This window comes from Pseudophryne corroboree, unplaced genomic scaffold (assembly GCF_028390025.1).
Source record: "Pseudophryne corroboree isolate aPseCor3 unplaced genomic scaffold, aPseCor3.hap2 scaffold_875, whole genome shotgun sequence".
NCBI lineage: Eukaryota > Metazoa > Chordata > Amphibia > Anura > Myobatrachidae > Pseudophryne > Pseudophryne corroboree.
In genome coordinates, this window is record NW_026970454.1 from 108,180 (window position 1) to 124,787 (window position 16,608).

The window sequence follows — 16,608 nt, forward strand, 5'->3', positions numbered from 1 at the left end:
ATAAGGTATTTGTCCATGCCGCTACAGCACTACACACCCAGGCCGACGCAATTGCCGGTCTGAGTAAGGTACCTGAATGTGTATAAATGGACTTCAGGGTAATCTCCTGTTTGCGGTCAGCACACTCTTTGAGGGTAGCCGTATCCTGGGACGGGAGGGCTACCTTCTTGGATAAGCGTGTTAATGCTTTGTCCTCCCTAGGGGAGGATTCCCATCGTAACCTATCCGTTGATGGGAAAGGATACGCCATAAGAATCCTTTTGGAAATCTGCAGTCTTTTATCTGGAGATTCCCAAGCTTTTTCACATAACTCGTTCAGCTCGTGTGAGGGGGGAAAGGTTACCTCAGGCTTCTTTCCCTTGTACATATGTACCCTCTTGTCAGCGACAGGGGGTTCCTCTGTGATGTGCAAAACATCTTTTATTGCCATAATCATAAATCGAATGGATTTTGCCAATTTTGGCTGTAACTTTGCATCATCGTAATCGACACTGGGGTCAGAATCCGTGTCGGTATCTGTGTCAACAATCTGGGATAGTGGGCGCTTATGAGACCCTGACAGTCCCTGCAACATAGGATCAGGCATGGGTTGAAACCCTGACTGTCCCAAAGCTTCTGCCTTGTCTAATCTTTTGTGCAATGAGTTTACACTAGCATTTAAAACATTCCACATATCCATCCAATCAGCTGTCGGCGGAGACACCACATTCATTTGCTCCCGCTCCTCTCTAATATAGCCTTCTTCCTCAGACATGTCGACACACGTGTACCGACACACTACACACACAGGGAATGCTTTTTCTGAAGACAGTTTCCCCACAAGGCCCTTTGGAGAGACAGAGAGAGAGTATGCCAGCACACCCCCCAGCGCTATATAACCCAGGAATAAAACAGTAACTTAATGTTTGCCCAGTAGTGCTGCTGTATGTAATTTGCGAATTATGTGCCCCCCCCACCCCTCTTTTCAACCCTCTTGTCTAACGTGGTATAAGCAGGGTAGAGTCCGGGGAGCTTCCTCTCAGCGGTGCTGTGGAGAAAAAATGGCGCTGGTGAGTGCTGAGGGAGAAGCCCCGCCCCCTCGGAGGCGGGCGTCTGTCCCGCTTAAACTGTAAAATTGGTGGGGGCTTATACATATATAAAGTGCCCAGCTGTATATATGTTATATTTTTGCGAAAGAGGTTTATATTGCTGCCCAGGGCGCCCCCCCTGCGCCCTGCACCCTTACAGTGACCGGAGTATGTGAGGTGTATGGGAGCAAAGGCGCACAGCTGCAGTGCTGTGCGTTACCTCAGTGAAGATCATGAAGTCTTCTGCCGCCTCTGAAGTCTTCTTTTCTTCTCATACTCACCCGGCTTCTATCTTCCGGCTCTGCGAGGGGGACGGCGGCGCGGCTCTGGGACGGACGGCGAGGGTGAGATCCTGCGTACCAATCCCACTGGAGCTAATGGTGTCCAGTAGCCTAAGAAGCAGGACCTTGCAACTCAGAGAGTAGGGCTGCTTCTCTCCCCTCAGTCCCTCGATGAGGGAGTCTGTTGCCAGCAGTGCTCCCTGAAAATGAAAAACCTAACAAAATACTTTCTGTCAGAAAGCTCAGGAGAGCTCCTGAAAAGCACCCAGTCTCCACTGGGTACAGTATCAAACTGAGGTCTGGAGGAGGGGCATAGAGGGAGGAGCCAGTGCACACCCAGAACTAAAGTCTTTCTTAAAGTGCCCATGTCTCCTGCGGAGCCCGTCTATCCCCATGGTCCTTACGGAGTCCACAGCATCCTCTAGGACGTTAGAGAAAATAGGATTTTAATACCTACCGGTAAATCCTTTTCTCTTAGTCCGTAGAGGATGCTGGGCACCCGTCCCAGTGCGTACTGTGTCTGCAGTTATTAAATGGTCCTTAACTCCAGAACATTTATGTGGAGATGAAAACATCCAAGGAAGACTTGACCATCTTCCTTGGATGTTTTCCCCCTGTGTGACTGCTCTCCAGCCTCGGAGGGTTGCATCCGTGGTCCCTAGGATCCCGTCCTGGATCCCGAACCATCGCCCCTCTAGGTGGTGAGAACTGTGCAGCCACCAATGGAGTGAGATTCTGGTCTTGGAAGACAGGATTATCCTCCGGTGCATGTGTAGGTGGGATCCGGACCACTTGTCCAACAGGTCCCACTGGAACACTCTGGCATGGAACCTGCCAAACTGAATGGCCTCGTAGGCCGCAACCATCTTCCCCAGCAACTGAATGCATTGATGGATTAACACTCTTGCTGGTTTCAGAATTTGTTTGACCAGACTCTGGATCTCCAGAGCCTTTCCACTAGAAGAAAACCTCTTCTGTGTCCAGTATCACTCCCAAAAACAACAACCGCGTCATTGGGACCAACTGCGATTTTGGCAAGTTTAGGAGCCAACCATGTTGTTGAAGAACTGTCAGGGAGAGTAGATGTTTTGCACCAACTGGTCCCTGGATCTCGCCTTTATCAGGAGATCATCCAAGTACGGGATAATTGTGACTCCTTGCTTGCGAAGGAGAACCATCATTTCCGCCATCACCCTGGTGAAAATCCTCGGAGCCGTGGACAGACCAAACGGCAACGTCTGAAATTGGTAATGACAATCCTGAATTGCAAACCTCAGGTAGCTTGATGCAGTGGCTAAATGGGAACATATAAGTAGGCATCCTTTATGTCTACCAAAACCATGAAATCTCCTTTATCCCCCGGACTGGAGATCACTACCCTGAGAGATTCCATCTTGAAATTGAATTTCTTTAGGTAGAAATTAAGGGATTTCAGATTTAAGATTGGTCTGACTGAGCCGTCCGGCTTCGGGACCACGAAGAGGCTTGAATAAAAACCTTCTCCCTGCTGACTAAGGCTGATTTGAACAATCGGTGAGGGGGAACATCTTGAAACCCCAGTTTGTACCCTTGGGACACTATTTGTAAAACCCACGAGTCCATGTCCGAATGAATCCAGAACTGACTGAAGAGTTTTAGACGTGCCCCCACTGGTGCGGGCTCCTGCAAGAGAGCCCCAGCGTCATGCAGTGGATTTGGCAGAAGCAGAGGATGATCTCTGCTCCTGCGATCTTGAAGAGGATGCAGACCTCTTCTCTCTTCTCCTTCCTCTACCTGCAAAGATAGGGGAATCTTAACTTCTTGCATATCTATTGGGCCGAAATGACTGCATCAGATAATGATGCGTCTTCATCCGTTGGGAGGGAACATAGGGCAAGAAGGTTGACTTACCTGCGGGAGCTGCCGAGATCAAATTAACTAGGCAGTCACCAAACAAGGCTTCACCTTCATAGGGAAGAGACTCCCTTTCTTCTTGGAGTCAGCATCAGCATTCTCTTGGTGAATCCACAATGCCCTCCTATCCGACACTGCCATGAAATTGGCCCGTGAACTCAAGAGTCCTATATCCCTTGCAGTCTCACGTAAGTATGCTGCAGTGTCCTTGATATGATACAACGTAAGGAGTATCCCATCTCTCCAGGGTATCTATATCGGATGACAAGGTATTCGACCAATTCTTGAATACTACTACTCACCCATGCACATGTAATGGCAGGTCTAAGTAATGTACCCGTGGTTACATAACTAGAAATAATGTAGCTTCCTGCATACGATCCGCTGGATTTGTGACAGGGCCCCGTGCAGAACAGGGGGTGACTCCCACTTTATTCTGTCCGCGGCGGGAAATGAATAAACAACCAGAATCCTTTTGGGGATTTGAAACCATCTTGTCGAGCTGGCCCAGACTTTCTCAAACAGAGATGGAGGAACGTTACATCAGCTTTCATTATATATCTATATATACATACATATAGACCCCTTTGTCAGGAACAGCAGGGTCTTCAGTGATTTTAATATGTCCTTAATATCCACAATCATGTACTGAATGCTCCTTGCCAATATTGGATCTAATCAGGAAACATTATGGTCGACATAAGTATCAGTATCCGTGTCAGTATCAGTGTGTAGTAACTGGGCAAAATAACATTTTTGCGACCCAGCGGGGCCTGAGGGAAAAGAAACATAGCCATGAATATCACATCTATTCTCTACATCTGTGTCTGGGACACAGATTTATCCAACCTTACTCTGATATTACTGAAACATTTACCCAGTCAGTTATTGGTGGTGCTAACAGGGCCACCATCATATGTCTGCATTCCTAATATAGTTTCCTCTTGGGAAAAACATTCAGCCACCGACATGTTGACACACATATACCAAGTACCCACAGACACACCGGCTTATGGGGGACAGACCGTCAGTAAATCTGTCAGAGGGACACAGAGGATTTTTCAGCTCACAATCCAGCGCCAAAAGTACACAGTCTGGGAAATAATAAACTCTATAGTGATAGACTTGTAATGCTCTAAAGATGTTCTGGTGAGGTGAGGAAGAAGCCCCGCCGCTGTAATGGCGCGTATCTGTCCCGCTCAGAAATAATTAATTACGCTAGCGGGGTAAGGACAGTGCCCAGGCACTAATGTCCACTTTTTCCAGCCTTTTGTGAGGAATTTATGCTGCCCAGGGTGCCCCCCCCCCCGTGCCCTGCACCCTGCAGTGCCTGTGTTTGTGTGGGAGCATGGCGCGCAGCGTTCCGCTCGCTGCTCGGTACCTCAGAATGCCGTCACTGAAGAAGAAGTCTTCTGTTCTTCTGCTACTCACATGTCTTCTGGCTCTGTAAGGGGGTGACGGCAGGCTGCGGGAGTGTGCATCTAGGCGTACCCAGCGATCAGCACCCTCAGGAGCTAATGGTGTCCTGTCAGCCTGACGCAGAGCCATTTAACTCACTAGAAGTTGGTCATACTTCTCTCCCCTAAGTCCCACGAAGCAGGGAGACTGTTGCCAGCAGCCTCCCTGAAAATAAAAAAAACTAACAAGTCTTTTCAGAGAAACTCAGTAGAGCTCCCCTGTAGTGCATCCAGTATCACTGCGCACAATACTAAAACTGGAGTCTGGAGGAGGGGCATAGAGGGAGGAGACAGTTCACACCCTTTGAAAGTCTTAAAGTGCCCATGTCTCCTGCGGATCCCGTCTATACCCCATGGTTCTTAATGTGACCCCAGCATCCTCTAGAACGTATGAGAAAACAAATAACGCACACACGAGGAGGAGAGAACTAAGGAAGCTATAAGGAGAAGAGGGGAGGGAGGGGGGGTTGAAAGGTAAGGTAGTAAAGGCATATTGGATAAAGTACAACCTTATACATATTCATTAATGTACCAGTAGTTAGAAGTAGAAGAGCTCTAACAGAAACCACAAAGCTTATCTAAAGCCACACCACACTGGATATGCCCAATCTCATTTGATTTTTGAAGCAAAGCAGTATTGGACTTTGTTAATACATGGATGGGAGACTGCTTGGTAGTATCAGATTCTTTAGGTGTTTTTAAACTACCAACACCATTTTCTTGGTACATTTAATTTTTACATGTATTCTTTTATGTACCAGAAGTTAGAAGTAGAAGAGCTGTAACAGAAACCACCAGCTCATCTACAGCCACAGCACACTGGATTTGCCCAATCTCTCCTGATCATGGAAGCTGAGCAGTGTTGGTCCTGGTTTTAGTACTTGGATGGGAGACCATAAGGAAATACCAGGAGCTGTGTGTATTTTTACAATACTAACACCGTTCTCTTGATGCATTCCATTTTGAAACATTGGGGCAGATCTATTAAGCCTGGTGAACTGATAAAGTGCAAGGTGATAAAGTACCAGCCAGTCAGCTCCTAACTGTCATTTTTCAAACCCAGCCTGTGACATGGCAATTAGGAGCTGATTGGCGGGTACTTTATCACCATGCAAATTATCATTTCACCAGGTTTAATAAATCGGCTGCTTACTCATTTATGTACGAGTAGTTAGAAGTAGAAGAACTCTAACAGAAACCACTAAGCTCATCTACAGCCACACCACACTGTATATGCCCAATATCACCTGATTTTAGGCCTGGTTTGTTCTTGGATGTGAGACCACCTGGGAATACCAGGTGCTGTAGGTAGTTTTATACTACCAACACCGTTCTCTTGATGCATTCCATTTTGAAACATTGGGGCAGATCTATTAAGCCTGGTGAACTGATAAAGTGCAAGGTGATAAAGTACCAGCCAGTCAGCTCCTAACTGTCATTTTTCAAACCCAGCCTGTGACATGGCAATTAGGAGCTGACTGGCTGGTACTTTATCACCATGCAAATTATCATTTCACCAGGTTTAATAAATCGGCTGCTTACTCATTTATGTACGAGTAGTTAGAAGTAGAAGAACTCTAACAGAAACCACTAAGCTCATCTACAGCCACACCACACTGTATATGCCCAATATCACCTGATTTTAGGCCTGGTTTGTTCTTGGATGTGAGACCACCTGGGAATACCAGGTGCTGTAGGTAGTTTTATACTACCAACACCGTTCTCTTGATGCATTATATTTTGAAACTTATTCATTGATGTACCAGTAGTTAGAAGTAGAAGTTAGAAACAGCAAAAATCATCTACAGCCGCATCACACTGGATATGTCCAATCTCATCTGATGTTGGAAGCTAAGCAGTGTTGTGCCTGGTTAGTTTTTGGATTTCAGGTCCTGCCTTCTGGTTTGGCCACGGCACCTCGGAAATTCACCAAGGTCATGGCCGTGATGACGACCCTTCACCATCGGTGGACCAGGGAGGAATCTCTCCTCCCGATAAACATTCTGGAATTGCGGGCAGTGTTCAATTCATTGACACTGGCCCTGCCTCTAGTACAGAACAGGCCTGTTCAAGTACAATCGGACAACGACACCACGGTAGTGTACACAAATCATCAAGGCGGCACTCGAAATTGCATGGCAAAGCTGGAAGTATCAAAAATCCTCAGTTGGGTAGAACGTCATCTGCCAGCAATATCGGCAGTGTTCATTCCCGGAGTCCTCAACTGGGAAGCGGATTTCCTCAGTCGTCAGTACGTTCACGCTGGAGAGTGGAGAGGCCGCAGCAGAAATGTCTGCACTGGTGTCAGTAGGTGACTGAGGCAGGGATGACTGGGAGATAGTGGGTGACTGAAGCATGTATGACTGGGAGATAGTGGGTGACTGAGGCCGGGGTGACTGGGAGATAGTCAGTGACTAAGGCAGGGGTGATAGGGATATAGTGGATGACTGTGGCAGGGGTGACAGGGACAGTAGGAGACTGAGGCAGGGGTGACAGGGATAGTGGGTGACTGAGGCAGGGGTGATAGGGTGACAGTGGGTGACTGAGGCAGAGGTGACAGGGATAGTGGGTGACTGAGGTAGGGGTGATATGGAGATAGTGGTTGACTGAGGCAGGGGTGACAGAGATAGTGGGTGACTAAAGCAGGGGTGACTGGTATAGTGGGTGACTGAGGCAGGGGTCGCAGGTATAGTGGTTAACTGAGGCAGCGGTGACTGGGAGATAGTGGGTAACTGGGGCAGGGGTGACAGGGAAAGTGTGTGACTCAGGCAGGGGTGATAGGGAGATAGTGGGCAGCAGATCACTGCCTCGCTGACAGCAGCACATCCCTGCTTCACTGACAGCAGCACATCCCTGCCTCATTGACAGCAGCACATACCTGCCTCACTTATAGCAGCACATCCCTGCCTCACTGGCAGCAGCAGATCCCTGCCTCACTGGCAGCAGCAGATCACTGCTTCACTGACAGCAGCACATCCCTGCCTCACTGGCAGCAGCAGATCCCTGCCTTACTGACAGCTGTATATAGGGCCTAATTCAGACCTGATCTCTGCTGTGCATATTCACACAACAGGAGATCAGGTCTGAAGTGTGTGTGTGTGTGCTGGTGCCGCAGTGCACCGGCACATGCCAGAGATGCGATCAGCATCTCTGCCCAGTGAGCGCCTCTGCCAACACATACTTATCTTGCATATGAGATCTCTTGTTCATGAAGATAGTTCTCACAGGGTGAGGTTCATCCATTACATTTTAAAGTAGGAAGGTACAAATTACATATTCAAATTACATATATGTGCTGGATTCAAATGTTTTCCCCCCTTCCTTTCTCAATTGTGCCCATCAGCAGCTATTCTAATGTTGCTGCCAATGGGTGTGACACATTCATTTCTTCTGTGGGGTACACTGGACTCCACAAGGATTCACATTGGGGTGTAGAGTAGGATCTTGATCTGAGGCACCAACAGGCTCAAAGCTTTTGACTGTTCCCAAGATGCTCAGCGCCCCCTGCTCTATAACCTCGCTTCCATGAACAGGGAGCTCAGTTTGTAGTTGGTGCCTTCAGTAGCAGGACACTTAACAGGGGGCTGCCTCAGGCAGCCTATACTTAGCTATTAATTTTGACAAGAAAAGAAGAACTTTTTTTATAAGAATGTACAAGGGCTGCAGCAGGCTAGGTCTAATAGACATCTTTACTGCAGCTCCATCACTCCCAGCGGCGCAGTATACTCCCGTGCCCTGGTTGCTGGGTCACTGCAGCGGAGGCTCCGGTTTCTTCCTAAGGTCAGTCACACACACACCGCCCTCCGGGATCACGAGGCCGCTGATGAAAGGGAGGTAAGGGGCTTCTGTGCCCACACTATACCGTGATCCAGCGTGGCAGTAGGGGGCGGGCCGTGTGCGCACTGGCGTGGACACTGATTACTGGGCAGCCGCTCCACTAGCCACCAGGGACAGTTAAGGAGCACAGCTCTGGGGGTTTTTCTCCTGTATTAACCCCATTTTGTACTACCTGCAGTGCATTGTGATAGGTAATAGAGCCTGATTCAGGTTGGATTGCAATCACAATAAGCAATCCAACTGCAAAAATTGCTAAGAGCATACGCATGCGCCTGCATTTTCTGTGACTGTCAATCGGTGTGGGGGGGGGGTCAGCAACACTCCATTTCAAAGTCGGAGATGGAGCGGTGCGGGGGCAGGGCTTCAACGGAGAAACAGGAGGCGTGGTCAGAGCGGCTGCATGACATCACATGCAGCCGTTGCGATCACAAAAATGGTGGCGGCTTCCTGCGCACACGTACAGTCTGCACTAACAGGAGGCTAACCCATTTTTTATGATCACGCTGAACTGCACTGAGACTGCAATTTCAGCGTGGTCAAGAAGGGAGGCGGCATGCTGGGTGGCCATGCCCTGTGATGGGTGGCCCCAGCATGCGAACCAAAGGATTGCAAATTCTGTTACTTAGCAGAATTTGCAATCCTTACTGAATTAGGCCATTGATTACAAAATTGTAAACAATATTTGAAGTTTTTCTTCAGGGACTAACACAAAAGATGCTTGGGGCTACTAACACATGGGTAAGCCACGTAAAGCTTCCCATGGGTCAGTGGCATCACAACGGGGTTGCGGCACACACCCGAGTGTCACCCACCAAGTGGGGTGACACCAAAGTGCCGGCTCTTCTTCAGTGACAGAATATGGGTGTTTCACTGTGACATTACGTGCAACACCCAGTTTCTGTCACTGTGCAGGAGCCAGCACCACTCACACACTAGTCCCCGGGTACAGCCCCCAACCCCCGGGATACCCGCAGCAACAAAATGGTGATTCAGGCCACGCCCCTACCTATGAGACCATGCCTCCTTTTTACCATTGCGCTGCTTATCTGCGCGCACTGCATTACAATCTCCCTCGCCGCCTCTCTGGGTGTCACCAGTGATAGTGACACCTCTGCCATGCTTGTAGCAGCTGGTCCTAAGATCTACGCCTCCAGCCCTGAGTGTTTTCCCTTGTGACTTGTTGATCATCATAGCGAAGCAGATGCTTACAGAAAACTGCAGGGGCTTAGATTGAAAAGAAAAACATTGACGAACCCATCATTTCAGCGACAGGGTCTGCCACACGACTGACTGAAATGACTGGTTGGTTTGGGCCCCCACCAAAAAAGAATCAATCAATCTCTCCTTGCACAAACTGGCTCTACAGAGGCAAGATGTCCACCTCATCATCCTCCGATTCCTCACCCCTTTCACTGTGTACATCCCCCTCCTCACAGATTATTAATTCGTCCCCACTGGAATCCACCATCTCAGATCCCTGTGTACTTTCTGGAGGCAATTGCTGGTGAATGTCTCCACGGAGGAATTGATTATAATTAATTTTGATGATCATCATCTTCTCCACATTTTCTGGAAGTAACCTTGTACGCCGATTGCTGACAAGGTGAGCGGCCGCACTAAACACTCTTTCGGAGTACACACTGGAGGGAGGGCAACTTAAGTAGAATAAAGCCAGTTTGTGCAAGGGCTTCCAAATTGCCTCTTTTTCTCCACCATTCTTTCAAAGGTGACAGAATCATATGCAGTGACAGTAGACGACATGTCAGTAATCGTTGCCAGGTCCTTCAGTCTGGACCAGATGTCAGCACTCACTCCAGACTGCCCTGCATCACCGCCAGCGGGTGGGCTCGGAATTCTTAGCCTTTTCCTCGCACCCCCAGTTGCGGTAGAATGTGAAGGAGGAGCTGTTGACGGGTCACGTTCCGCTTGACTTGACAATTTTCTCACCAGCAGGTCTTTGAACCTCTGCAGACTTGTGTCTGCCGGAAAGAGAGATACAATGTAGGTTTTAAATCTAGGATCGAGCACGGCGGCCAAAATGTAGTGCTCTGATTTCAACAGATTGAATCCTGGTTAAGCAAATTAAGGGCTCCATCCACAAGTCCCACATGCCTAGTTGAATCGCTCTGTTTTAGCTCCTCCTTCAATGTCTCCAGCTTCTTCTGCAAAAGCCTGATGAGGGGAATAACCTGACTCAGGCTGGCAGTGTCTGAACTGACTTCACGTGTGGAAAGTTCAAAGGGTTGCAGAACCTTGCACAACGTTGAAATCATTCTCCACTGCGCTTGAGTCAGGTGCATTCCCCCTCCTTTGCCTATATCGTGGGCAGATGTATAGGCTTGAATGGCCTTTTGCTGCTCCTCCATCCTCTGAAGCATATAGAGGGTTGAATTCCACCTCGTTACCACCTCTTGCTTCAGATGATGGCAGGGCAGGTTCAGGAATGTTTGGTGGTGCTCCAGTCTTCGGCATGCGGTGGCTGAAGGCAGAAAGTGGCCCGCAATTCTTCGGGCCACCGACAGCATCTCTTGCACGCCCCTGTCGTTTTTTAAATAATTCTGCACCACCAAGTTCAATGTATGTGCAAAACATGGGACGTGCTGGAATTTGCCCAGATGTAATGCACGCACAATATTGGTGGCGTTGTCCGATGTCACAAATCCCCAGGAGAGTTCAATTGGGGTAAGCCATTCTGCGATGATGTTCCTCAGTTTCCGTAAGAGGTTGTCAGCTGTGTGCCTCTTATGGAAAGCGGTGATACAAAGCGTAGCCTGCCTAGGAACGAGTTGGCAATTGCGAGATGCTGCTACTGGTGCCGCCGCTGCTGTTCTTGCTGCGGGAGGCAATACATCTACCCAGTGGGCTGTCACAGTCATATAGTCCTGAGTCTGCCCTGCTCCACTTAACCACAGACAAGTGGACATTGGGTACAACTGCATTTTTTAGGACACTGGTGACTCTTTTTCTGAGGTCTGTGTACATTTTCGGTATCGCCTGCCTAGAGAAATGGAACCTAGAGGGTATTTGGTACCGGGGACACAGTACCTCAATCAAGTCTCTAGTTGCCTCTAAATTAACGATGGATACCGGAACCACGTTTCTCACCACCCAGACCTGAGTTATCCGCTTTGCAGCAGGATGACTGCTGTGATATTTCATCTTCCTCGCAAAGGACTGTTGGACAGTCAATTGCTTACTGGAAGAAGTACAAGTGGTCTTCCGACTTCCCCTCTGGGATGACGATCGACTCCCAGCAGCAACAACAGCAGCGCCAGCAGCAGTAGGCGTTACACTCAAGGATGCATCGGAGGAATCCCAGGCAGGAGAGGACTCGTCAGAGTTGCCAGTGACATGGCCTGCAGGACTATTGGCTCTCCTGTCTAAGGAGGAAATTGACACTGAGGGAGTTGGTGGTGTGGTTTGCAGGAGCTTGGTTACAAGAGGAAGGGATTTAGTGGTTAGTGGACTGCTTCCGCTGTCATCCAAAGTTTTTGAACTTGTCACTGACTTATGATGAATGCGCTGCAGGTGACATATAAGGGAGGATGTTCCGAGGTGGTTAACGTCCTTATCCCTACTTATTACAGCTTGACAAAGGCAACACACGGCTTGACACCTGTTGTCCGCATTTGTGTACAGGATGCATACCTTCATGTCCCCATTTATCCACCTCATCAGGCGTAACTCAGATTTGCGGTACAGGACTGTCATTGCCAATTTCAGACGTTGCTGTTTGGTCTCTCCATGGCCCTGAGAATTTTCACCAAGGTAATGGCGGAAATGATGGTGCTCCTGTGCAAGCAAGGTGTCACAATTATCCCGTACTTGGGCGATCTCATAAAAGCGAGATCAAGAGAGCAGTTGCTGAACAGCGTATCACTTTCACTGAAAGTGTTACAGCAACACGGCTGGATTCTCAATATCCCGAAGTCGCAGTTGATTCCTACTACTCGTCTGTCTTTCTTGGGCATGATTCTGGACACAGACCAGAAGAGGGTTTATCTCCTGATAGAAAAGGCCCAGGAACTCATGACTCTTGTCAGGAACCTATTGAAACCAAAACAGGTGTCAGTGCATCACTGCACTCGAGTCCTGGGAAAGATGGTGTCATCATACGAGGCCATTCCAATCGGCAGGTTCCATGCGAGGACTTTCCAATGGGACCTACTGGACAAGTGGTCCGGGTCACATTTACAGATGCACTGGTTGATCACCCTGTCCCCCAGGGTCAGGGTATCACTCTTGTGGTGGCTGCAGAGTGCTCACCTTCTCGAGGGACGCAGATTCAGCATTCAGGGCTGGATCCTGGTGACCACAGACGCAAGCCTCCAAGGTTGGGGAGCAGTCACACAGGGAAGAAATTTCCAAGGTCTTTGGTCAAGTCAAGAGACTTGTCTTCACATCAACATCCTGGAACTAAGGGCCATATACAATGCCCTACGTCAAGCGGAGACCTTACTTTGCGACCAACCGGTTCTGATCCAGTCAGACAACGTCACCGCAGTGGCTCATGTAAACCGCCAAGGCGGCACAAGAAGCAGAGTGGCGATGGCACAAGCCACCAGAATTCTTCGCTGGGTGGAGAATCACGCAAGCGCACTGTCAGCAGTGTTCATTCCGGGAGTGGACAACTGGGAAGCAGACATCCTCAGCAGACACGACCTACATCCGGGAGAGTGGGGACTTCATCAGGAAGTCTTTGCACAGATTACAAGTCGGTGGGAACTGCCACAGATAGACATGATGCCGTCCCGGCTCAACAAAAAGCTACAGAGGTATTGCGCAAGGTCAAGAGACCCTCAGGCAGTAGCTGTAGACGCCCTAGTGACACCGTGGGTGTTCCGGTCGGTCTATGTATTTCCTCCTCTTCCTCTCATACCCAAGGTGTTGAGGATAATAAGACAAAGAGGAGTGAGAACAATCCTCATTGTTCCAGATTGGCCACGGAGGACCTGGTATCCGGATCTGCAGGAAATGCTCACAGAAGATCTGTGGCCTCTCCCTCTAAGACAGGACCTGTTGCATCAGGGGCCCTGTCTGTTCCAAGACTTACCGCGGCTGCGTTTGACGGCATGGCGGTTGAATGCCGGATCCTAGCATTCCGGTTGAGGTCATCCCTACGCTGATAAAGGCTAGGAAGGATGTAACGTTAAAACATTACACCGTATATGGCGAAATTATGTTTCTTGGTGTGAGGCCAGGAATGCTCCTACGGAAGAATTCCATCTGGGCCGTTTCCTTCACTTCCTACAAACTGGAGTGAATTTGGGCCTAAAATTAGGCTCTATTAAGGTCCAGATTTCGGCCTTATCCATTTTCTTTCAAAAAGAATTGGCTTCTCTTCCAGAAGTTCAGACTTTTGTAAAAGGAGTGCTGCATATTCAGCCTCCTTTTGTGCCTCCGGTGGCACCTTAGGACCTTAACGTGGTGTTAAGTTTTCTAAAATTACACTGGTTTGAACCACTTAAAACAGTGGAGTTAAAATATCTCACATGGAAGGTGGTCATGTTATTAGCCTTGGCTTCGGCTAGGCGAGTGTCGGAATTAGCGGCTTTGTCACATAAAAGCCCATATTTGGTATTCCATGTGGATAGAGCGGAATTGCAGACCCGTCCTCAATTCCTACCAAAAGTGGTCTCATCTTTTCATATGAACCAACCTATTGTGGTGCCTGTGGCTACGCGTGACAAAGGTGTTAATCAGAGACTTGGCTTTGTGGACACTTTTCAGAGAACAAATTTGTTAGCATAAAAATAAAGCCAGAAAATGAAGAGCTGTTTAATCGCGCAATTTGATTTTTTTGCCAGCATATTTCTTTTTCTCTGCAACCCACTGCTAAATTGTGCTTCCTAGATGTTTTTATAAAATCACTGAATCAAATCTAACTCTGATTACATCAGAGAAGGCCAGGTACCCCTACACCATAACAGGGGGTTTGAAATTTTGACTTGTCTACTTAAAGATCACCAAAATCTGATAACAAGGTCAATTAGGTCCCTGGGTGGGATTGAACCACCAACCTTTTGGTTAATAGCCGTACATACTAACTGATTGCGCCACAGAGACACTTTGCAAAAGTCCATACTGACAAAGGCTAATAAGCATTCATCTAAAACGTTTCCTAGAAAAACTTTAAAAAGTCAATAATCTGGAGAGTTTTTGTAAGATGTTTCTTCCATCAACCAACGAAGAAACACATTGGTACTTTCCCATGATGAGTGAGTGATTCAGGATCTCTTGAACTTACATGTGCAGCAGAGTACTGCAATGGAAGCATGCTGGGCCCATAACCCAGAGGTAGGCAGATTGAAACTATCCTCTGCTGTATGCATTTTTTTTTTGTTAATTAAAGTAATCCAAAACTGGGATTGATATTTTGTCTCTTTTATTTTTACTTAAAGTACAATAACTTTTACCATTTTAATTTGTTTTAATAGTATATTGACAGTATTGTTTTCTTTCAAAAATCCACTTCATTTTCTTTACCCTATTATTAAAATGGTAATTGACAAAAACAAACTACATTGTCACCAGAAGAGCAATACAAAATGTACAAGTGATATATTAAAATCATCTTTCCAGCTTGAATTTCAATGATGCATTGGGTCAACAATTTTGTGAGAAACATCTTCACCCTTAAATAAAGATTTTCTTAATTCCTTACCTGTGTGCTAATTAGATATCACCTTGTTTTCACATTAAACAGACTTCCACATGAGAAAGCAGCAAGGATGCAGTGGCGTTAATGTTTCCTGGTGTCAACCTGTATTATTTCAGTAGACATTGAAATAAGGATACATCTTGCTGCCTTTCCAATGAAGCAAGTTTAATTTAGTAATAGGTGAAAAACCATCCCTACAAAGGTGTTAATCAGAGACTTGGCTTTGTGGACACTTTTCAGAGAACAAATTTGTTAGCATAAAAATAAAGCCAGAAAATGAAGAGCTGTTTAATCACGCAATTTGATTTTTTTGCCAGCATATTTCTTTTTCTCTGCAACCCACTGCTAAATTGTGCTTCCTAGATGTTTTTATAAAATCACTGAATCAAATCTAACTCTGATTACATCAGAGAAGGCCAGGTACCCTACACCATAACAGGGGGTATGAAATTTGACTTGTCTACTTAAAGATCACCAAAAACTGATAACAAGGTCAATTACGTCCCTGGGTGGGATTGAACCACCAACCTTTTGGTTAATAGCCGTACACACTAACTGATTGCGCCACAGAGACACTTTGCAAAAGTACATACTGACAAATGCTAATAAGCATTCATCTAAAACGTTTCCTAGAAAAACTTAAAAAAATCAATAATCTGGAGAATTTTTGTAAGATGTTTCTTCTATCAACCAACGAAGAAACACATTGGTACTTTCCCATGATGAGTGAGTTCTTCAGGATATCTTGCACTTACATGTGCAGCAGAGTACAGCAATGGAAGCATGCTGGGCCCATAACCCAGAGGTAGGCAGATTGAAACTATCCTCTGCTATATGCATTTTTTTGTTTGTTAATTAAAGTAATCCAAAACTGGGATTGATATTTTGTCTCTTTTATTTTTACTTAAAGTACAATAACTTTTACCATTTTAATTTGTTTTAATAGTATATTGACAGTATTGTTTTCTTTCAAAAATCCACTTAATTTTCTTTACCCTATTATTAAAATGGTAATTGACAAAAACAAACTACATTGTCACCAGAAGAGCAATACAAAATGTACAAGTGATATATTAAAATCATCTTTCCAGCTTGAATTTCAATGATGCATTGGGGCAACGATTTTGTGAGAAACATCTTCACCCTTAAATAAAGATTTTCTTAATTCCTTACCTGTGTGCTAATTAGATATCACCTTGTTTTCACATTAAACAGACTTCCACATGAGAAAGCAGCAAGGATGCAGTGGCGTTAATGTTTCCTGGTGTCAACCTGTATTATTTCAGTAGACATTGAAATGAGGATGCATCTTGCTGCCTTTCCAATGAAGCAAGTTTAATTTAGTAATAGGTGAAAAACCATCCTTACAAAGGTGTTAATCAGAGACTTGGCTTTGTGGACACTTTTCAGAG